This window comes from Sus scrofa, chromosome X (assembly GCF_054392235.1).
Source record: "Sus scrofa isolate SSC_HxYL_T2T_F1_AM1 chromosome X, Sscrofa_HxYL_maternal_Yorkshire_Landrace_v2.0, whole genome shotgun sequence".
Classification (NCBI taxonomy): Eukaryota; Metazoa; Chordata; class Mammalia; order Artiodactyla; family Suidae; genus Sus; species Sus scrofa.
The window spans coordinates 13650025-13674955 of NC_139401.1; the positions used below are offsets into that span (position 1 = coordinate 13650025).

At 41.8% G+C, this 24931-nt stretch overlaps 2 long non-coding RNA genes across 3 annotated transcripts; both read left to right on the forward strand.

The window, feature by feature from the left end:
- The first annotated feature begins 2016 nt into the window (after positions 1–2016).
- On the forward strand, positions 2017–2677 carry LOC110257754 (uncharacterized). Its single transcript, XR_002340707.2, has 3 exons — positions 2017–2155; positions 2276–2352; positions 2539–2677. It is a non-coding gene; the product is annotated as an uncharacterized LOC110257754 (long non-coding RNA).
- A 3913-nt stretch (positions 2678–6590) lies between these two features.
- Positions 6591–12504, forward strand: LOC146394477 (uncharacterized). Of its 2 annotated transcripts, XR_014835717.1 has the most exons (4): positions 6591–7170; positions 7713–7831; positions 8442–8480; positions 9353–12504. It is a non-coding gene; the product is annotated as an uncharacterized LOC146394477 (long non-coding RNA). The 2 variants fall into 2 exon arrangements; XR_014835716.1 differs by lacking the exon at positions 6591–7170 and having other exon boundaries at positions 7644–7831.
- The last annotated feature ends 12427 nt before the right edge of the window (positions 12505–24931 follow it).

Below are 24931 nucleotides of genomic sequence, written 5' to 3' on the forward strand. Positions count from 1 at the left end.
CTGAGATTATTTGCTGGTGCTATTTTGTTTGCATTTTTTTTTTCATATAAAACAAGTTTTGCCCTTCAATTCTTTTTTGGGTGGGTTTTTTTTTGGGGGGGTGCTTTTTAGGGTCACACCCACAGCATATGGAAGTTCCCAGGCTTGGGGTCAAATTGGAGCTACAGTTGCCAGCCTACACCACAGCCATAGCCACACAGGATCCGAGCCACATCTGTGACCTACACCACAGCTCACGGCGATGCCAGATCCTTAACCCACTGAGTGAGGCCAGGGATGGAAACTGCATCCTCACGGATCCTAGTTGGGTTTGTTAACCGCTGAGCCCACGAAGGGAACTCTGTCCTTCAATTCTTAAACATCCATGTCATGTATGGTTTTAAAGGACCCAACACCCGTGAGAGCAAAGTGAAACCTAATAGCAGTCGTGACTGACACCTGGCTAATAAGCAGGCATGTGACAAAATGGCTTTTACCCTAGTACAAGTCATTTGACTTCAGTCATCTGGGTAAGCGAGGATGTTGTCTCTTTACACAGCGTGCTCATGGTTTTTTGCAGGTGTCCTGTTAAGGTCTTTGCTAGCGCACAGGTATGAGATGATATGACTGTGACTCTGAAACATTGTTAATATCGGTAATTATTAAGTGAATATTTTTAAGATTCTTACCTTGGCCTTGTTTTTGTTATGTTTGTTGTTACAAAATGAATTTGTCTCCAGTAATACCAATAAGAATACTAAAGAGATTTCTCTATTCTTCTTTAGTGATACCATGGATTTAACTACTAATGTGTTCATGTAATTTATCCTATTGAGTATCACAACAGTGTTGGCTCAGGGAATATTGCAGGGGGCCCTTCAGAAAAGAAGGGATCTCTTTCTAGGGTCTGACCTTCATGTCTGCAAGCAGGTCCCCAGGTAGTACAGCTGGTACCCAAGGTGATGAGGGGAACTGGGGGTGTAGAGGTAGAATGACCCATGTGCCAAATATATGTTCTACAATATGTTTTTCAGATTGCAGTTAAACTGTCACAGAAAGCCCATCCACGTGGTGAATGTGGACCTGGTTGGTGTGGAAATGAGGGATGTTGGGGGCCTGAACCACAGCATAGACAGCCAGCATTCACTTATCAACATAATGCTGATGTGTCCTCAACTTCCGGTTATCATGAATTTTTGCAGGTAATCAAGGAAGAAATTATAGAGACCTTACAAATTCTAGGCACCATGATATCCTGTAGTTTTATATTTTAGAAAATTTTCGGATAACCGTCAGGGTATTTAACCACTTGCAGCTTTCCATGTGATTGTCATAGAGCTTCAGATCGTAATAGTAATCACGGCTTTATGCAGGTGTAAATACAGCCAATGCTGGTTTCTCTAAGAGTGGCCTAGACCTTGGAGCACTGCAAGACTCCTGGTTAATTTGATAAGTCCTGCACTGATGGGCATGACAATCTTATTTTCAGGTTCCAGGTAATAAAGTTGTGTCCATAGACATTTGTCACAGTGTGTTTTCCAGGTTCCTGTCTGGAGATAGAGATGTACCTCATCATCATCTTTTTTAAAGGGACATGCCTTGTATCCAGGTAAGTGACTGATATGAGCCTGTTGCAGGTAACAGACCATCTGCTCTTCAAATATGGGTAAGTGTGGATAGTTCCCTAACTGTTGTGTTGCCACGCTTTTCTTCCAGCTATTCAGGCAAGAAGGGATAGTGTCTTTATTCTAGAGACCATCAATCTGGATTTTATATATTTTAGAGAAAATGTCTGCTTAACACAGGGGATCCTCTGGCGTGGCAGATATGTAGTTATTTATTGTAGTTTTCCCCTCCACATTACTAGCTATAGGATTTTTAGAGGTGTCAAGAAATGATCATGTCCTGACATTGGTGTTGACCTTGGATTATTCCAAATATCCAGGTAGAGATGGTGCGTATCTCATACTGGTGCAGTGATCAAGTTTATTGGCAGTTGTCCTAGCTGAAAACGTTGTGTCTTTTGACACACGTTTCATAACATGTCTTTCAGGTTTCCTTCCAGAGATCACAGTGGACCTAACAGTGGTCGTTAAGAGGTTCCTTGGCTTGTGTCTGGGAAAGTTGTGATGCGGGCCTAAAGCATAACACAGGTCATTTGATCTTCACATGCTACGTAAGTCAGCTGGTTTTCCTAACAATTATCGTTACAGTTTTTACTTTGCGGGTATTCCGGCAGGAAATGATATGTCTTACCAATTCTAGAAACTATGTGTTTTCTCTTTTCATATTTTAGGCAAGGTGTTTGTTAATCCCTGTGATTGATGAAAACCTGCCATATTTCTTGATGATCATGATGCTCCAACCCCAGTGGTAAGCATGACATTTTGCACATGTCTCACAATGGAATGTCGTCTAATGTAACAGTTGTCTTGACCTTGGTGCACTTCGTGTGTCCAGGTAGAGTTGATGTTCTCATAATGAGGGAATTGTCCAAGTTCATCGGAAGGTATCCTGCCACGAGTTCTATCCTTTTGACTTGTAGCCTGTGTTTCGCAGGTTACTGTCAAGAAAGCAAGATGAACAGAAGGGTTCATAAAGGGGGTCCTTCCTGGTGTGCACGCGAGAGATGGTGCTCACCGTCCCCTCATCAGAGCATCTTGCATTCACATCTCTGGGTAAGTGATGTGGATGGAATCAACTTATTTTACCATGAGATTCATTTCAGGTATTCAGGTGAAAAAATGAAAATATTCTATCAGTTCTAGCCAGCATGTTCTCCTGATTTATATTTTTCAGATTTTTGCTTTTCAGCTTGTGAGTGCAGAACCATTCACGAGTGTGCAGGCAGTGCTGACTGAGTGTGGCACAGTAGATATCGTGGCATTTCGGCAGGGAGGCAGGGAGGAAGGGGTGGTATTTCTAGAAATGGCATAAACCTTGGAGTACTGCATGAAGCCAGCGAGAGCTGCTGGTGGGTCCTGCATTGAAGGCATTGAACGAGGTTGTCCGCAGGGGCCTATAGGAGAGGTGTGTTCACAGACACATTATACACTGTGTTTGTCAGGTTCCAGGAAGATACCATCATAAAGATCATCATGACCAAGACTTTGCTTGTGTCTAAGTAAGTGATGCTGTGGGCCTTCGCACCTATGCGCAGTCTGATCAACAGATGTGTGGGTAAGCGTGGGTGGTTTCCTAGGTTTTATGTACTGTGTTTTTTTGCAGGTATTCAGTTAAGAAATGATGTTGTCCCAATCAGTGACATTCAGCCATAGCCATATTGTCTTAATGTATACATGTAATGTGCCTTTACCCTTCATGGTGACTAAGGTTGTGCACGTGGCTCTAGGTTATCCTAGTGTGGACACCAAGGGATTGACTTTGAGGTTCCTGCCAGTGCTCAGGGGTGCTATGTTTCTGGCCGTGGAATTGACACTGAAGATCTGAAAGGCCCAGGTAGTATTGATGGTTCCCTTAAGGTCTTAAGTAACTAAGGTTATTTGCTGGGTGTGTCTCATTTGCATTTGTTTGTTTGTTTTTTCCTCTTTCTTGTAAAGTGAATTTTTCCCCTCCGTCTTTAAACACACTTGACCTGTAAGTTTTTAAAAGTCACAACTCTCTTGAGAACAATGTGAACCTAACAGTGGTCGTGAACGAGACGTGGCTAATAAGCAGGCTTGTGACAGAGTGGCTTTTATCTTTTATCGCAGGGCAGGTCACTTGACCTCAGACATCTAGGTAAGTGAGGATAGTCTTTTGCTTGTGTCCTGTTAAGTTCTTTGCTGGTAAACAGGTATGTGATGATGTGCCAATAACTGAGAGACATTTTCAGTGTTGGTGGTTTAAAAAAATGTTTTATATTTACCTTGTTTTTGTCATTATTATTGTTATAGAACGAATTCTCTCTAATAATACTCATAATACTAATAAGACTTTTGCATTCTTCTTTAGTGATATCATGCATTTAACTACTAATGAAAGACAGACATGGATGTATTCGTGTTCGTGATCCTGTTGAGCATCACAGCAGTGTTGGCTCAGGGACTCTTGCAGGGAACCCTTCGGAGAAGAAGGGATCTCTTCCTAGGGTTTGACCTCCGTGTCTGCAAGCAGGTCCCCAGGTAGTGTTGATGGGTCCCCAGATGATACCCAAGGTGACCAGGGGAATTGGGGTTGTAGAGGTAGAAGGACCCGTGTGCCAAATATATTTTCTACAATGTTTTTCAGCCTGAGGCTAACGCATCATGGAAAGCTCATCCATGTTAGTGAATGTGGACGTTGTTGGCATGGAGGTGAAGGATGCGGGAGGCCTGAACCACCACGCAGATAGTCATCATTCGTATATCTGGGTAATGACGATGTGCCCTCACCCTCTGGTTATCATGACTCTTTTGCAGGTAACCAGATAAGAAATTACAGAGATTTTACCAATTTTAGCCACCATGTTATCCTGTAGTTTTATATTTTAGAAAAATTTCTTTCTTTCTTTCTTTCTTTTTTTTTTTTTTTTTTTTTTGTCTTTTTGCCTTTTCTAGGGCCGCTCCCGCGGCATATGGAGGTTCCCAGGCTATGGGTCGAATCGGAGCTGTAGCCACTGGCCTACGCCAGAGCCACAGCAACGCGGGATCCAAGCCGTGTCTGCGACCTACACCACAGCTCACGGCAACACCGGGTCGTTAACCCACTGAGCAAGGCCAGGGACCGAACCCGCAACCTCATGGTTCCTAGTCGGATTTGTTAACTGCTATGCCACGAAGGGAGCTCCTAGAAGAATTTCTTTTTACCCATAAGTTTGTTGTGTGGCCTGATGACATCCATGAAAGTGTCATAGTGCTACGAGTCACAGTACTAACCAAGGCTTTATGCAGGTGGGAACAGAAGCGATGACGGTTTGTCTAACCATGGACTTGGAGCCCTGCTTATTTCCAGGGAGATTTGATGAGTCTTGCAGTGATGGCCACGACAAGGTTATTTTCAAGGTCCAGGTAGTAAAGTTATGTCCACAGACCTCTTTGTCATGATGTGTTTTCCCAGTTCCTATCTAGAGATTATGGGGAACCTCATAACAATCCTACAGGAAATGTGGCTTATAGCCAGGTAAGTGGTTGTAGGCCTTTTGCACCCAATAGGCCATCTGATCTGCAGATATCTAGGTAAGTCAACATGGTTTTCCTACCACAGTGTTAGCCTGTGTTTTTGTTTTGTTTTTTTGCAAATGTCCTGGTAAGTTCTTTCCTATTATTTAGGTACAAGGTTATGTGGCTTTAACTCATTAGAAGCTTCTTATTTTCATATGTGTGAATAATGATGTTTGGTGGGGTTTTTTTGTTTTTTGTTTTTTTGTCTTTTGTGTTTTTAGGGCCGCACCCGTGGCATATGGAGGTTCCCAGGCTAAGGGTCTAATGAGAGCTGTTGCTGCCAGCCTACACCAGAGCAACAGCCACATCAGATCTGAGCCACATCTGCAACCTACACCACAGCTCATGGCAATGCCATATCCTTAACCCACTGAACGAGGACAGGGATCAAACCCGCAACCTCATGGTTCCTAGTCGGATTCGTTTTCGCTGCGCCACGACGGGAACTCTAATAATGATGTTTTTAATACTCCGTATTACTTATGGCTTTGACACATAGGCAGTTCAGAAAGTAATGTCATCCAAACAATATCAGTAAGCAGGACATTTGTCTGTGTTCTTGTTCAGAGGTTATATGTTCTATACACATAGTGGTAGATGGATAGGTGAGTATCCAGGTGATTTCTCATATTACCCATCATTGGCCATTCACCTTGACCTTTTTCCAGGCATCCCTTCAAGAGAGAAAGGTATCTCTTATTAGTGTTTAATCTCACATTTCCACAATTATCCCTGTAACACCCATAAGTCTCAAAATCATAGAATCGAACAAGGAATATGAAGGTGTCCCAATGAAATAAGATGTATACCGAACAGATTTTACACAATTTTTCTTCACTTTCAAGGGAAGACATCACAGTGAGTCTGTCACTGGGCATCAACAAGGCACATAGCAGGTATCGAGGTCAGTGATGATTTGGCTGAAACCACAGCACCGGTCATGTGATCTTCATACGTGTAACAAAGTGAGGATGAATGTTCCTCACACTCGGGCTACACTTTTTTGCAGGTATTGTCTTCTGGTCTTTGGGGGTACACAGCTGTGAGATGATGTGACATGAACTCACTATAGGGCTGCTTGTTTTCAACTCTCAATGTAATTATCTGATTATTTACCTTGTTTTCGGCAAGTGTAAGCTAAGTCAATTTGTCCCTAGTAATACTAGCAAGCAGTAGTTTTTCCTGTGTTCCTGGACAGAGACACTGTGTATTTCTCACTTATGGTGGTAGACAGATTGTAAGTGTCCCCAGTAGTTGATCATATTGTTCTAAGTGTATTACTGCCCATGGGAGTATTTGCATGTATCCCTTCAAGGGAGGAAGGTATGTGTTACTAGGGTGTAACCTCAGAGTCCTGCCCATATCCAAGGAATGTTGGTGGGTCCCAACATGATACAGGTGCCAAGGGAATTGGCAGGTGCACAGATGGAATGTGTCATACCCAGCACAGCATCTGCAGTGTGTTTTTCAGGACATGCCAAGAGATCAGGCAGCACACCTCTCTATGGCAGTTGATGAGAGAACATGGCTGGCATTGGGGCCTAAACCACACCACCATCAGGGCTTCCTGTATGTAGGTAAGTTATGACCAACATCACCGCTGCTTGTTACTGTGACTTCGTTGCAATTCAGGTAAGAAATGATAGTGTGTTTATTCTAGAGACCATGAGTTTTCACTTTTTATATTTAGGTAAAAGTGATATTTAATGCTCAGTATGCTCAGGGGTTGCAGGTATTTAAATATTTATTGTGGTTTTTCCCACCAGTGCCCATATAATTTTTACAGGTGTCCAGTCAAGACATGATGGTTGCCTAACATTGCTGATGACTTTGGATTCCTGCAATTTCCAGGTGGAGTTTATGAGTCTCCTACCAGTGAAGTGACCAATGTTATTTGGAGGAGTCGTGGTAGGAAAAGTTGTGCTCTAATGCATTTAATGACACCTCTTTCAGGTCTCCTTTCAGGAGACGTCAGTGAACCAGCATGGCTGGTATGCAGGTGATGTGCCAATAAACCAAAGCCCAGGCTTCCTGATCTCCAGGTAGCCAGGTCAGTGACACTGCTGTCCCTCACGCTCGTTACCATGATTTGCTTGCACGTGGTCAAATAGGAAATAATGGAACCCATACCAGTTCTAGAAACCAGGAGTTTTCATTTATTATATATCCTTTATCTTTTTTGAGCACACCCAAGACATGTGGAAGTTCTGGGGCCAGGGATCAAATCTGAGCCACAGCCGTGACCTACACCATAGCTTCAGCAACACTGATCTTAACTCACTATGCTAGGCCAGGGATCGAACCACTCCTACCACAGAGACAAGTCAGATCATTAACCTATTTTGCCACAGTGGGAACTCCTTGTTTATTATATTTCAAAGTTCTAGTCTGTCTTTATGAGTGTTGAGTGATTTCACCTAACTGGGTAATTAGTGTGATGTTTCCAGCCATGGTAGTGACCATGGGAAATTTCGCACGTGTCCCATTAAAGAATAACGGCTTAGCTAAGAATATTCCTGACTTGGATTACTGCCAGCATTCAGTTAGAGTTGATGTTCTCATGATGATGAAAGCAATGAATGTTCTTTGCAGGTGTCCTTGTAGAACGAGTTTTGTCTTTTTACACACACATCATGTGTTTTTCATGTTCCTGTCAAGAGGTTTTGGTGAACCTGACCATGGTTGTCATCAGACACATTTCTGGTGTCCAGGTAAGTGATGATAGGCACCTTTACCACATCACAGACTGTCCAGTCTTCATATGCTTAGATGAGGGATATTTGTTCCTGTTGCCATGGCATTTGGAGGTACAGGTTTTCAGGAAAGAAAAGATAGTGTTTCACCAATTCTAGAAACCGTGTTATCCTCCTGTTGTGTATTTTAGAAAAAACTTATATTTGACTGTGTAATTGTTGAGAGACTTGCAGGTATCCATGTAATGCTCTTAGAGCTGGGGGTCACAGTAGTAACCATGGTTTTCTTCTGCAAGTGAGTGTTCAGGAGATAATGGAGTATCTAACAATGGCCTTGACCTTGGAGTTACCACAAGATTGCAGGTGGATTTGATGATTTCTGTAAGAGTGGTAGTGACAGGATTAGCTTCAGGGTCCAGGTATTGCAAGCGTGTCCGTAGACACATTTGTCACAGTATGTTCTCCAAGTTCCTGCCTAGAGGTCATGGTGGACCTCATACTGATGAGGGGATATGGCTTATATCTAGGTGAGTGATGATGTGAGCCTTTTGCAGGAGACAGACCATCTGATCTTCAGGTAGGTGTGCGTAGTGCTCCTAACTGTTGTGTTGCCATGCTTTTTTTGCAGATATTCAGAAAAGAAATGATCTTGTCCCAGACAATGCTGGTAAGCATTAGCCCCTATGATTTTAGAGTTTTAAGTATAACGTGTGCTTTTCCTTAGTAGTGAGGGAGGGATATGTAGGTATCTGGGTCATTTATCATCTTGTTCATCACTTTTTTGTTTAACCATGGCTTTTTGCAGTTATCTTGTCAAAGACAGGATTGTGTCTCTAACTGGAGTGTTAATCTTTGAACTTTTGCAAGTTTCCAGGTAGATTTGGTAGGCCCCATAAATTTGATGGAATTTTGCTGGGTGTTCAGGTAATACCTGTATTCCTAGTTCATTATTTATCATCAGTCTTTATAACCTCCAATCAAGAGGGGATAGTGGGCCTTCATCATATCATCTCTTTAACTAGACACTTGCAAAATGCAAAATGAAATCTTATTATTAGTTCAGCCAGCATGTCTTGGTGTTTTTGCAGATATATACTCAAGGGAAGATGAGTCTCTGTCCAAAGTCTTGACCCTGGGTGTTTTTGTTTTGTTTTTGTTTTTTGCACGTATCCCCTTATGGTTCCCTTTGAGTTTGTACTGCTCATAGGATTTTCAAGTGTCTAGATTGTAGAATTGCCCTTAAATGCTGTTGTCTCTTTGGTGGTTGTACATTCCAATTAAGAGATTAAGAACCTCCATATGGTTTTGAAGGCAGAATTTTGCTTGCCTCCAAGTAGAAGATGATGATGTTTGTGCCAAAGTTAGAGCTCATGAGATTTTGCAGATATCCAGACAGGCAAAGCCAACAGTGACCATGTTTATTTGCAAGTATCCTTTAAGTTGCGTTGACTAACTACCACAGTGATCAGGGGAATTTCACAGATATCCTGTCACACTATGAAGATGTCTCTAACTAATGTGTTTTCCTGAAATTTGCAGGCAAGACTTGATGATGTTCCTAATGAAGATAATGACCTTGGGATTTTACAGATGTCAAGGCACAAGATATGACATGCTCCTACTGTGATCTTGATCCTGGGCCTTTATAGGCCTTCTGGGAAGGGGTGATATTTGTCTGATTACATTAGTCGTCAAAGGTTTTTGCTGGTGAGCAGGCAGAAAATGATTGTATCTTCAGTGCTGCCCTTTGAATTTTGCTTACAGCCAGGTAGGTTGATCTGTCCTTTACCATGCCACTGGCCTTGGGATTTTTCAGTTGTTCAGGAAAGGAGTGATATATCCTCAACCATGTTAGTTACCTTGGGATTTTTGCAAATATCCAGACAAGTGATCATGTGTCCACAACTGTATTATTTGTCCTCACATTTTTTAGGTAATCTGGGAAGAGATGATGGTGTTTGTAACAACACTAATTACCACAGGATTTTGCAGATACCCCAATTAAGAGATGGTGGCATGTCTAGCAACATTGGTATCCATGGAGCTGAAAGAAAAATGAAATACTTTTTTGTGTTCACTATGTGTTTTGTTAAAAGAATTTTGACATTCAGTGATGGTTAAATAGTATTCACAATCCCATTTTCTTATATCTATTTCTTTATTTGTTCAATTTCTCCCCATAATAACATTTGTGCCAGGAATCTTAGGCCCACATGTATGAAATATTTTAATACCTCAGAGCAATCAATACAGCTATACTTCATGTAAAATGTGGTTATTCCTAAAGAAAATTAAGCTGTAGATTCAATTTTTAGTTAAAGGATTAGGGGAAACCAAGGAGGAGGAATGTTGGTGTATATACTGTGGATGAAAACATCTATCATCTCAGCCTGTATGAAAAAAAATATTAGAGGATGTGTTAGTAAAAAATCTGTGAAACATGATAAAGATTCATAAGGGGCTTGAATAGCTCTTATCTCATTATTCAGTCATTGAGTTATTGTTTAGATTATACCAAGAAAGCATAGACAATAAGGAGTTCCCTGGTGGCTCAATGGGTTAAGGATCCAGCCTTGTCACTGCTGTGGCCTAGGTTACTCCTTTGGCGCAGGTTGGACCCCTAGCCCAGGAACTTCTGCATGATGGGGGCATGGCAAAAAAAAAGACATGGACAGTGAGGGCTTAGTAAGAATGGGATAATCACCTGGTCCATGAATGAGAGAGCCCTGAGTGCACAGAGGTTAATCAAAGTAACACAATTGTCCAGTTACCAAGCCCTCTTTCTACTATCCTGCTTTCTTTGTTTGAAAGCCTAAGACTAATCAAAAAGCAGTAAAGCCAGTGCTCAAGTGCTTGTTGGAATTAGCATATTGAAGTAAATGCACTTCCCATTGGCCACGCTCTTTATCATGTGCTTTGCTTTCTTGCTCCAATATTCAATGTAAAACTCTCCCAAAGAAAGCTCTGGGTCTCAGTCCTAACCCCCAGTTCCCACTGTCTCCACTGAAAGGAAGCAACCTAGTCTGAATCTCAGTTCAGCCAAGGGGGATCCCTATGGACTTCCAGTCTCCTCTGATATTCATCTGGGATCCATTTACAACCATTGTTCACCGAGTATGAAATCACTGGCCTGCATTTCAACACCACTGAGCATGGGTCAGCCCAGTATCCACTAAGTGTAATTCCCTAGGGAGAGAGAAGGAAAGGGGTTTACCTGCATTAGTGAATGAGGATAATGATAGAAGAGGAAAATTAAAGAAACGAGGATGGAAAAACACTTTGGACAAGGTGCAGTCCCCACAGGCCATGCACATAATAAGTACTCAGTAAAAGTTTATTGAAGTAAACGAATGCTTCTTGTGTAGTTGGGTTGATTATGGACTGGCACATGCTACTGCTATTTATCCTTCTCGTGTATAAAGGCAGGAGAACTTAGAGACAGGAAAACTTAGAACTTCATTTCCCAGCCTTCCACTATCCGATGTCTTGACTTAAAGAAGAATGCAACTTCTTGGCTTAAAGAAGAGTTGTGAGTTTGTTTTATTCAAGGACCTTACTGAGGGCTGTAACGCAGGAGACAGCCTCTCATTAGCTCTGAAAGAAGTAGTACTCAGAAGACGTAGGGGAGAAACCAGCTTATAGATGACTTTTTGGCTAGGGGGTACATGCAGTCGGGCACGCATCTCAGTAAAAGCTTACTGCTGATCACGATGAACAGATACATCAAGTTAATGAGTTTAGTGTTTTTCTGTGTGGGGGACGATGCAAGGATCTGGGTTCATCAAAATTCTTCCTGACATACACACCTCTAACTAAGAGGTCATCTTGTCCAAAGCAGAGTCCCTCATCATGTTTTTCACCCTAAATTCCTATCAGCCACCGCCGTGGCTGTTGACATAATCTTCATAGAACTGGGTGGTGAGCAACACTTTTTCTTCTTCTGTATTTACAGTTTTAACAGTATGTGTGTGTGTGTGACTTTTATTGGGACTGAGTCATGGGTAGAAAGATAGAGAGTGGACATCCTTTATTTTTTTCTTTTTTTCAGCTGCACCCTTGGCATGTGGAAGTTCCCAGGCCAGGGATCAAATCCAAGCTGCAGCTGTGACCTACGCCACAGCCACAGCAACACCGGATTCTTAACCCATTGTGCCAGGCCAGAGATTGAATTGGCTCCTCCACAGAGACAAGCTGGATCATTAACCTGCTGTGCCACAGTGGGAAATCCTGTACATCCATTTTACTGGCGTGGATTTGTGGCAGGGGTACCATGGTTCTGGATGGATGTGTTTAAGGAGCGTTGAATTCATTAAATAGGCAAAGCCAAGCTGGAGATGTAGCTTAGGATTGAATATACTATTCAAGGAAACATTCTTTCATTTCTCCATTTTGAAATTTTAATGTTTTCAAAATCGTCCCTCCCCCAACCCTCTCCCCCTAGGCAACCTGCAATATTGTCAAAGGGATAAAAGAGGTGGCAAAAGAAAGAGAAAGCCAACCACTCTACCACCGCTGAGACACATGAGCGCTTACAGTTCTCCTCTTCTTTGTGGGTCATTATCCATATTCATACGTATTACATAGGTACTGTAAGGTCAAGATCATTTTGTATTCTACTGTCTTTCTTTTAAAATTATATTATTGTATTACATATACATATTTCAGTATATGGAAAAATGCAAAGATAATAAGGGAATGTATGTATTAATCCTTCTATTCAATAGTAAGTGACTGTGGTTGTGGGTAGAGTTGCACACTCCGGGGATCAATAGTGAAGACGCTAGATCAAGTCCATACCCTAAGGAAGAATATATTCTCTAATGGGTTATAACTGCAGTGGTCCACACAGCCTGGTGTCATTATTTCATTGTCCCAGCCTCATCATTAATAGCGCTCACTCTCAAAGGCACCTTACTCTGGATGGGACATTACTTGGTCACCTTGTAGATAAGTGAAGACATACCTTCACCGCAAGATAAGAAGTGCTACAAAATATCACAAGGTAAGGTGACAGTCATCGGGAAAGGGACTTCTTCAGTTTGGTCACAAAAATTCTCTAAGGAAAGCAAAGGTCAGTGACATGAAGGAGCCAATGCAGGGGTGATCGAAGGGTAAGCGTTGCGGGAATAGCAGGAGAGTAGGCGTGTCCAGGGGGTGGAAAGGCATGGAGTGTAGTTGATGAAGGAAAGAGTGGTCCAGTGGTGGACAGAGGCTACATTTGACAAGGCTTTGTTTGTCGTGGGGAGAAGCTTGGCTTTCATTTGAAATGCAACGGGAAATCTTCGAAGGAGAGCAAAGTAACCTAATTTGTAGGCCTGTGCCCACTTTAGTCAAATCTATAGAGCTGTAAATATCTGATGAGGCATCTTATATTTAAAATACATTGATTTCTTCTGTGCCTAGTGGCCCTATGTTTTGGACATTCCCAGGGCCATTATGGCCTCTGACCAGTCCCCTTACTGTCTGAATCTCTCAGCAGATGCATACTTACCAGCTGGCCTCTTTTCTTTCCTGATTCTCGCTGTGGATTTGGGTTGGTTTCTTATCTGAGCAACATCTGAGGCATGAAACAGATGCATTTCCATTATTCGCCCACATAAGTAGGTGCCCAAGGCTACCCTGGGAAGCAGGACTGTATACTGCACTCCAGCTACCAAGTCTGTCATCTCGAGTGTCAACTTCCCTGGCGTTTAGAGTCCTATTAGGACCTTCCTCCTTTCCTGTGTCACCCTTTAGAACTTCTAGTCTTTTCTCTTTCCCTCAGGACTAGTTAAGACAGATGCTAATGTGTCAGTGAGGTTTTGAAAATAGCATTTTGCATAGCAGTGGTTTGGGCGAATGGTTTTTTCTTCTCGAATGTTTTACAGACATAAATTAAGCTTCCTGGTAAGCTTAGGCCAAAGAGAATGCTTCTGGAGAGAGTTTCCACTTTTCCCTCAAGCTACAGAAGCTCCTTAAGGAGACAGAAGGCCCGGGGGCTAGAGCCTAACTGCCTTTTTCTTGAAAGAGGGTTTAAAATACCTTTAGAACTTTTGTGATGATTTCTCAATAGGAAAAGGGGGGGAAAAAGACATTTCTCAGTGGGAAGAGGAGAAAAAAAAAGCAAAAAAACCTGGCAGGTGTGAGGAAGAAGGAAGGATATGAGACAATAGGCGATCCTTAAAAGCATTCTTTCCATTTCCTTATTCTAATGCAGAAATTCAAACAAAACTTTAGAAGGAACATCTGAAAAAAACCAGTCTCTCTCTGTTCAAAATGCAGAAGTGTCAGCATTCTGCAATAGTGAAATTCATTCCTGGCCGTTTTCATCAAAATCAATGATTCTCAACCAGTTATGTGATCTTGCCCCCCGCCCCCCCCCAGGGACATTTGACGATGTCTGGAGACATTTTCGGTTGTCATGACTCCAGGGGCAGGAAAAGTGATACTGGCATGTAGTGTTGGAGATGAGGGATGCTGTTTGAACATCCTATGCCCATGGCAGCTCCCATCACAAAGAATGATCCAGTGCCAAGGTTGAAGAACTCGGGTCTAAGTCATTACCTTGAGATGCCAGTGATACGGTTGACCTCAGCTTTCCCCTACTCAACTCCCAGCAGGCCCAAGGTGGTGATCTTTCTCACTGCTTGCTCTAGGGTACCTTCAATAGACCGGGGAACTCAATCTGTGCACAGTCTAAACCTGGACATGTTCCTAGCTCTGACACTGTGGATGTTCTCAGGAGGTACTGGCGATGCTTTTATTTTGAAGTGATCCAGGCTTCTTTTAATTAGGAAGACATATGCACATTTATGCTCAGCTCTGTCAGCCAGTTCATATCATTTGAGGAGAAACAAAGTCAAATACCAGACCAAAGATCCCTCTGATAAAAGTCCACAGCAAATAGTGTTAACTTTTCTGTGCTAACATCGAAAAAGAGGAAACTTCCTGTTTTTTTGATCCTTGGTCACAATCATCTGTTGACCTACTGCTGGCATCTACCTAAATAATCATGTGCTGGCTTCAGTAGAAAATGTAGTCCAGGAGTTCCCTGATGGCCTAGTGGTTAAGGACCTGGCATTGTCAGTACTGTGTCTCAGGTTGCTGCTGTGGTGCGGGTTCGTTCCCTGGCCCAAGAACTTCTGTATGTCATGGATACACCAAAAAGAAAGAAAGAAAGGGAAAGAAAAGGGAAGGAAGAAAGAAAACATAGTCCAGGGGTTTCTGTTTGTGGCTCAGCAGTAACGAACCCAAATAGTATCCATGAGGATGCGGGTTCCATCCCTGGACTTGCTCAGTGGGTTAGGATCCAGTGCTGCCATAAGCTATGGTGTAGGTCTCAGTTGAGGCTCCAGTCTGGCGTGGCTGTGGCTGTGGCAGAGGCCAGCAGCTTCAGCTCTGATTCGACACCTAGCCTGGGAACTTCCACATGCTGCATGCAGGTGTGGCCCTAAAAAGTGGGGGAAAAAAACACAAAAAACAAAATAACAAAATGCAGTCCAGGAGAGAAAGGAGGCACAATGAAGAAAGATAAGAGTCACAACTTCAACTCTAGGAGCAAGGCTCTCCCCTTTTTTATTTACCACATGTTACCATGAAACAAAAATATTGAGATGATAATGTCAATCAGAATTACATCCAAGTTCAGAAAAATCTAGGAACTATCCCTATTTATATTTCTCATCTCACTACAGTCAAGATTTAATACACTACCTAAAATCCAAAGACAACTAGAGCAAAATTCCAGTCAGTGAAGCAAAGAGACGGGTGATGAAAGAGCTCTCTGAGACAGCACATAGAGGAGCGGTTTTCGCCGCAGCGGGAGCTCCTAGTTAAGTATCAGTAGGGTTTTTCTTCTCCAAAACTTGTTCATATGCAATATTTGAAGAGTCATTAAGACCCAGCAGAAAATTCAGTGGTCCTGAGTTTAGGTCTTTTGCTGACTAGTTTCCCCTTGATGATGTCACCTAACCAACTCCTGCACATCTACTTTCAAAAAAATGCCTATACAGCTCACTTCCCACAGTTGATGAGGTGATCGTATATATGAGAGTACTTTCAAAACTGTGAAGTGCTAAACAAATGTAAGACCTATAAATCTGTGTGCTGCCCTAGGCTGGATTTCAGAGTTCCTGCCTTATAAATGGATGACAATGAACACAGTTGCCTCCAAGTAGGAGAAACAGGTTAAGTGCTCTTGATCCAGGTCTAAGGTTCCTTTTCTTTGTACTGTTGACCCTTGAACAATGTCGGTTTGAACTACATGGATCCACTTGCACACATTTTTTTTTTCAATAGTAAATACTGTAGTACTGCACGATCTGTGTGCAGTTGATTAGTTGATCAAATCCGCCGACACGGAATGGCCAATGTAGAAGAAGTGTGCATGTGGAGAGCAGACTCTAAGTTATGTGTGGATTTTCAGTTCTCCAGAAGGTTGGTGCCCTTAACCCCTGCTCTGTTGAAGGATCAACTGTATTTCATGAATTTTGTATCAAGAGACTGTTAGTGAATGTTAAAATTCCTCCATCTTTTATCAGGGTGCTTTGAGTTCTCAGTAAAAGAAACCCTGACTCACACAGATTGAACAAGAGACTATTTTGTCTGACAAACACCATGTCCAGAAGTCAACCAGTTGACAGGTAATTGACAGCTTGATAATGTCAAAGACAAGCTTTCTGAGTCTCCTTTCCACTGTCCTCAGCACCAGCTTTGCTGAGGTTTCCTCATGGTCGCTAAAGGGCTGCTGGAAGAAATCACATCTAGCTTCTTCGATCACTTCAGAAGAAAGGGGAGAGAGAGCGGAGATACAGGCATTTCACTTGCACAGGCTTGTGCAATTTACTGAAAACATGTGCTGAGGGCGTACTGAACTAATGGTGGTGTCAGCTCAGGAGCTCAGATAAGGATGTCAAAACAAAGTCAAAGATTGTTAGGAAGGAGGAAAGGAGAAACAGACAAGAAATTCCTATTTTTCAAGACAGCACCACAGGAGAAAATCTAGCACCTCGTGCATTTCCACAGACCTGTGAACTGTTTAATGTTCAGATTTGCAAACCTGATAATTGGGCATGAGTAAAATCTCCTAACACTTCGCTCTACCATCTGTTGCTGACATAACAATTTTACATAATATGAAAAATGCCAGATGGAAGCTACACTTTAACTATGTCCAAGATGTTTTATGTTCACAACATACATGGAATAGAAGGAATTCGCTTTGTTCCATACACTCTTGAGCTCATAATTCTCCAGTTATCATTCTGGCCATTGATGGAGAAGGACAACTCCACAGCTTCCTCACCACTGTGCTGCCATGCTGTTTGGAGAGCTGCATGCACTGGTGGCCCTGGAGTTTCTATGTAGGACCGAGTTAGAAGGAACAATTTGTTTAGAACTGAGGGCTGGGAAGGGGAAGGCACACATATTTGAAATTGGGTTTGGACAGCCAAGACATAATTTTTAGCTTAGAATGTATATTATGGCACATAAGAATAGTAAAGTTTTCTAAAGACGTTTTTATTTTTACTGTATGTAAGATTGAGAAACTATCAGTTGTCCAGGTCACAGCATAAGAAGTCAAGGTCCAGCTGTTGTTTCGGAGCAGAGGTGATGGCAGATGTTTCAGGGGAAGTAAAATTCCTCCCATAAACTTTCTACATGCAGGAAGAAACTTATAAAGTACAGGCAACCATTTCCCCATTTTTGTTATAAAATGCTTCAAACACATATTAATCTGAGTGTTATAGCAGCCGTCCAGTCATGTGCTCAACATTTGAGTCTTTTCAGATGTTAACATTTTGTCATTCTCCATCTCCACCTTTTTATTTATTCCCTTTCTTGCTAGAGCGATTACCCCATCCGGTATCAATCTTTTGCATATTTTATACTATTACCGTATGTGTATATATCCATAATACAACCATAATTTTGAACATGGCATCATATGGGGTGTTAATCAGCCTTTTCTTTTCATTGTTTTGATGAGTTTTACCCTTGTTGCTCCAGTTCTCTGTTTTGAACTGCTCTATCATATTCTGTTACTGAAAATAGTACGGTTTTCTTGCCTGTTCTATTGAGCTTCCCCTTGCACAGGTCAGAGACCTTCTCTAGGTTGTAGATCTACAAAGGGAGAGTGAGAAACTGATTTATCAAGTAGCATTTGTACCAACAATGTATGAGAAGTCCCTTTTCCTCATTTTTGCCAATCTATTGGCTATGAGATTGCATTTTCCTGAAATCTAGAGAAATAGCGCAACTTTTCATTTATTTGATTTTCAGATTTCCTCCTCTGATAATTTGCATCTTGATATATTTTGCCCTTTTGAGGATATATGTCTTTTTCTTGCTGAATTATAACATTTTTTACATCTTTTAGATGCTAATATTTACTAATTATATGCGCTCACATATCTTCTTCCTGTCTATGACTTGTCTTTTAATTTTTGTTTAAGGTATTTTTTTGGTTGTATTTGGGTATATAAGTTTCATGTAGTTGCATTTGTCTACCTTTTCCTTAATGAAGGGTTTGGTTTTCTTCTGCTTGTCTCTGGAATCCTTAAGACTGATTCAAGGTCACAAAGAGATTTTTCCTTTATTCTCTTCCAGAACTATATCTTTTTAACAAGTCTTGATATCTGGTAGAGCAAGCTCTCTGGCTGTGTCTTAGCTATCGTGATGGTCAATTTTAGGCATCCATTTGACTGGGCCATGGGGTGCCCCGATTAATCATTATTCCTTGGTATGTGTGTGAGGGTGTTTCTGGATGAGGTTAGCATCTGAATGGGTGAACTCAGTCAAGTAGATTGCCCTCTCCAGTGTGGGTGGGCCTCATCTAATCCATTGAGGGCCTAAAAAGCAGAGGAAGGGAGAACTTGTTCCCTTCCTGCCTGCATGATTGAGTTAAGACTTGCATCTTCTTCTTTCCTTAGACTAGGATTTATGCCATTGGCTCCCCTGGTTCTCAGGACTGTAATTAAACCACCAGCTCTCCTGGGCCTCCAGCCTGCAGACAGCAGATGGTGTGACACAGCCTCCATAATCGCATGAACCAGTTCCCAACTCCCCATAATAAATCTCCTTTGTATCCCATTGCTTCCGTTTTGCTGGAGGATTCTATTATGGTCTCTTTTCCATCCTGTACAAGTATTAGGCTCGGCTTGTCAAATTCCACGGAAAACTCTGCTGGGATTTTCATTTTAATTCCATGCCATTAATAGATTAATATGGGGACAGATGTCATCTTCCTGACCTTTTCTTTTCTTCCGTGAACGTCCTATGTCTCTGCATATATTCAGATCATCTTTTACATTGTTCAGTGCTATTTTGTAATTTTCTCCATAAAAGGTTTTTCATATCTTGTACAAATTTATTCTTAGGTATGTTGTAGTTTTTGTAGCTATGAAAGATGAGAACTCTTTCCGAAAGCATTTTCTAACTGGCTATTATTACTATGTGTAGGAATGCGAAAAATGTGAGTGTGCTGGTTTTGTATCCAGCCCATTGCCAAACTTTGTTATCAGTCTGAAAGTTTTAGATTCTCTTGAATTTTCTATGGAGATAATCATATTCTTTACGAATAAGGATGGTTTTATCTCCTTTTTAAATATTCTTAGACCTCTTCTTTCTTTGCTTATCCAGAACCTCCAACGTAAAATCGACCAGTGGTTTTATTCTTTCAAACCTGATGTCGATGGGAATGATTCCAAAGTTTCTGATGAAGTACAATATCTGCTAAAATGGTTGATAACAGATGTACCTTGTCAGGTAAGGAAAATCCCCTTCTATTGCTGGTCTGCTAGAAGCTTTTATCACAATTACTTCTGTTGAATTCTTTCACTAATTGGGAAAAATAGAGTTTTTATGTTCTAATCTTATGACGTAAAACATTAATAGAATTCTAATAGTTAAAATAAATCATTCCGTGATGGGAGAAACCTTACTGGAAATTATGAGAAAAGATTCTAAACAGAAATATTACTTCTTATACATTAAAATATGTGAGATCTACGTTTCCCATCAGTCCTATTACCAGAGGCAAACGCTATTAACCATTTTAGGGGGTGAGTCTATGCACACACATATAAATACATGTATTTCTTTTTTTCTTTTTTGCTGCACCTGCAGTTTATGGAAGTTCTTGGGCCAGGGATCGAATCGAGCCACAGCTGTGACCCACTCCACAGCTGTGGCAATGCCAGATCCTTAACCCACTCTGATACAGTGGGAACTCTTAAATGTATTTCTATACTTATGTTCTTTGCTTTTCAAATATATGCACTTTTGAATAATGTGAGCCCAATATAAATATTGTTTTTTTCCAGCAGCTGTATAATACTTCACCATATTGCCATTCTCTAATGACCCTTTCCCTATTAACATATATTTCCAGCTTGTTTCCTTGTATCCTGAACCAGCATATAATTAGGATGGATTTCTAGAAATTGATTATTGAAATAGAAGATAAGCATGTTTTTTAAATTTTATTTAATTTTAAGAGATACTTTCGGAGTTCCCATTGTGACTCAGTGGGTTACAAACTTGACTAGTATCCATGAGGATGTGTGTTCAGTCCCTGGTCTCGCTCAGTGGATTAAGGATCTGGCATTGCCACAAGCTATGGTGTAGGTCACAGATGTGGCTCACAACTGGCATTGCTGTGGCTCTGTGGGCCAGCAGCTACAGCTCTGATTCAACCTCCAGCCTGGGAATTTTCATATGCCACAGGAGCAGCCCTAAAAAGCAAAAAAAAAACGAAAGAAAGAAAGAAAGACAGAGAGATACTTTTAACTAGTCCTTCATCAGTGAATTTCAAGTCTGACCCATGAACTGTTACTTAATGGTCTGTGATTAGTTCAGGACTTGAGAGCATGTATTTAGAAATGTTGATCATAATTTGATATTTCCATTATTTCATGATATCCAAAAGTGATTTTATATTTTATAAAAGTATTGGATTAAAAATGTGACTATTTTAAAATAATAATAGTACTAATGCTAAAACAAAAAGAATTATTTTTGTTTTAGCATTAGTACAAATTTGGATTAAGTGAAACCAAAAGTTTTTATTTTGAAAATAAATTTAACTTAGGAAAAATTTCTTGTGAGAAATATGAGGGATAAGTATAAAAATTGTTATAGCTTTTTAAATATTTTATTGGGGAAAATATATGTGTATTTAGGGCTGGATGTGGTGTGATCCATAGTATAATCTGTTCTTATCAGGATAAAGAATAAAAGAACCTTATTTTTCACCACAAACAGTTCAGCAAACACTGGTCCCATGAGCAGTCATTAAGAGTTTCCATTTTCTTTTCTAAATCCTTGCCACTAATTTAAATTGTCAAAGATTAAAATGTCTTTTAATCTGTTGGTTATAAACACTCTCGTTGTTTCAAGGTGAATTTTCCTGATTACTAGTGATGTTCATATCATTAATTGGCTATGTGGGCTTCTTCTTGCTACTTAGATGGTTTGTGCTAGTGTTACTGGTTTGGAGGTTCTTTTTTGTTGGTATCTATGGATTTCACATTCTTGAGTTGCTCTATTATTTTAGAAGTGTTTTTGTTATAATATATCCAAGAGTCCTATGTATTCAGAGTGTGAGGAATTGTCCTCTCCAGGCTTCATTGTAGTTTCTTACTGGGCATTGCTCATTAAATGAACCCCTAGAGATTTTTGTATAGCTGTCTTTTTCTGGACTCTCTTATTTGTGATAACTCTTTTTAGGGAAGACAATTTTCTTTTTGTATACCTCTTCTTTCACATTCTTTCCTCACCATGTTTAGTGCCATAGTTAATGGACATGACCTTATGGACAATTTCAGTTTCTCTTGGTAGCCCACATCACAGTCCATAGTCCGTTAATCTGGCATCATAGTCTAAATGATGGTCTGGAAAAAGATTGAAAATATAAAAATGCCATTCATTAAGCAGAGATTATTTAAAACAGGGAATGTTTGGGATCGCCGTGAGGTCAGTCTCTGATGTCAGGACTGTCAACTCTCTCAAACAGTACCATTCCAGCCTCTTCAGAGGCTTCTAGATTTGGCTGTTTCTGTCCTCTCTCCCTGAATTGTCTCCACTCACCACTTCACATCCTTTCCCTGAGGCCAAATAGCAGGTCCAATGAAGTCCTGAAATCCAGCCATCTAGGGAAGGTGGGGGTGCGGGGAGCAGGGATAATTGCAGTCCGCCCTGGGAAGTTGAATGTGTACAGCAGGGGAATGGCTGTTCACAGATTTGTAAACAGCTGCTGGGTGGCGAGCTGACAGAGGGCAAACTGTGCACATGGAAATAAATGAAGAGCGTCAGGAGATCACATGTCAGTGTCGACAGCTGGGTGATGAGGCTAGCTGACACTGCCTGCTGGAGCACAGCTGTCAGGGAAAGGGAGAGGCATGAGTCCAGGACACGAGCCATGCCAGCCCAACAGGTTTTCACCAGGACAGAGAAAAGCCCAGAAGCTCAGAGACACAATTGGGTCTTGGCCAGGAATATGCGATCATGCTTCATGCCCAAAATGAAATACCAGCAACTGTTTTTCTCTCTCTACTAAAAAAACTCTTCCTCGCATGTCTTAATGAACTAAAACTTAGGGTCTTGAGGCAGCTGCTCTAGCCACACTAGACATAAAGCCTCTAGCCAGGGCCATTGGCCTGAGCTCTGAGATGACCAAGGGTCAAAAAGTCCCGTACCTCCTGAGGACCCGGGGGATTCCAATCAAGACAGGCTGTTGGATAAAACGTAAGAAATTATGCCAGGAGTTCCCGTCATGGTGCAGCGGAAACGAATCTGACTAGGAACCATAAGGATGTGGGTTTGATCCCTGGCCTCGCTCAGTGGGCTAAGGATCCAGCGTTGCGGTGAGCTGTGGTGTAGGTCGCAGATGCAGCTTGGATCTGGTGTTGCTGTGGCTGTGGTGTAGGCCGGCAGAAACAGCTCCGATTAGACCCCTAGCCTGGGAACTTCCATATGCCATGGGTGCGGCCCTAAAAAAAGACACACAAAAATAGTTATGCCAGATGGAGTTCCCATTGTGGCGCAGCAGAAACAAATCTGACTAGCATTCATGAGGATACCAGGTTCGATCCCTGGCCTCGCTCAGTGGGTTAAGAATCCAGCATTGCTATGAATTGTGGTGTAGGTCATAGACGTGGCTCAGACCCCACATTGCTGTGGTTGTGATGTAGGCCGGCAACAATTCGACCCCTAGTCTGGAAACTTCCATATGCCTCAGGTGTGGCCCTAAAGACAAAAAAAAAAAAAGTTTGTCAGAGACATGGAGGACATAGGTCAGGGACAAGCATGGACCCAGCATTCAACCAACATGGCAAAGATTGAGGAAATCGCTGCCCAGGACCCAGTACTGGTGAGCAGTATACAAAGTGACAATCACCTGGCAAGTCTGGGAGGCATATTAGTCGACTGGAAAAAATGACTCAGGAGCCAGTGTCACACAATCAATCCACAGGCTACTTTTTGGAGGCCCGAAGTCCTGTCACCATGGAAATATCTTTGTGCTTTAAGTGTGCTCATTTCTGAACCCAGCATCTGATGAATAAGGTGTAGTTTCTCTTTATGAGGCTGTGAGTGTTTTTTTCTTTTTGTCTTTTGTCTTTTTAGGGCTGCACCTGCGGCATATGGAGGTTCCCAGGCTAGGGGTCTAATCGGAGCTGTAGCTGCCGGCCTATTCCACAGCCGCGCCAGATCCGAGCCGCATCTGCAACCTACACCACAGTTCATGTCAATGCTCAATCAACCCACTGAGCGAGGCGAGGGATCAAACCTGCAACCTCATGGTTCCTAATCGGATTCGTTAACCACTGAGCCACAACAGGAACTGCCTATGAGGCTTATACTTAAGTTGGACATAAAAATTGTATATCATTCTGATATTTAAAAATTGTTTTTCTTAAAATTTTTTGGCTATGCCCACAGCATGCGGAAGATCCCAGGCCAGGGATCAAACCCATGTCTCAGCAGTGACAATGCCTGATCCTTAACCCAGTGTGCCACCAGGGAACTCTTCATTTTGATATTTTGACAAGTGTCTGCTTGTTCATTCATTTAATAAAAATGCTCATTATTGATAGAAGACTAGAGAAACAGGCGTTCTCATATGGAACCTGTGAGAAAGTAAACTGAGGCCTTTCCAGAGAGTGATGTGGTGCCCAGGCTCACACCCTTCAAATGTACAAACCCTTTGATCTAATAACTCCACATCTGTGAACTTAAGGAAATGATCATGCGTATGCATCAGAGTACAAGTGCAAAGATGTTCGATGCTGTATCACAGCAAATCAGGAAACCAGACATGGGTATGCTCTGTGCCACCCAGCTCAGCCCCTTGACCTTAGCGCACCTGTGATGAACACTTCCATGCGTGATCCCAGCCTCCTGCCCCAGGCTCACCAAGGCTTTTTGGCTTCAGGGCTTTTCTTGGATGCCTCAGAAGACCATTTTGCTTGCGCCAGACATAGCCGAAAACGGTGAGATGGTTAACACTCTCAGGGAACAACCCTCCCCCAGTGGGAGAAAGATCTGGGCAATGAATGCCCAGCTTCTCCTTTCTTCAGCAAGACCACTTCAGGGACTATTCTTTACGAGTCCTGATTAGGACCCCATGGGATTGAGCTCCACCTGCCCACGGTGATTACAGCTCACTAACGCACCTTTTGGGATTTGCTCCTTTCCCTGACCCACTCTCCCCACCCCTTCGCTTCTGCTTCCTGGGGTCTCCTCTGAAGTAAATTACCTGCACCCAAATCCTTGCCTCAGACTCTGCTTTCCGGAAACTCAAATCAAGAGTCAGCCTAGATGGGGAAGGGAAGGACTGGGAGTTTGGGATTAGTGGAGGCAAATTATTATGTTTAGGATAGATAAACCACAGGGTACTACTGTATAGCACAGGGAACTAAATTCAATTCCTGTGATAAACCATAATGGAAAAGAATATGAAAAAGTATATATATATGTATAACTGAGTCACTTTGCTGTTTAGCAGAAATTAATACAACAGTGTAAATCAACTATACTTGAAAAAAAATTTTTTTAAAAGGAAGACAAAAAAAGGTCAATCTAAACATCAAAAATAAGGGTTGAATTAACTGTGGCATATTATGCAGGCATCAAAATTAC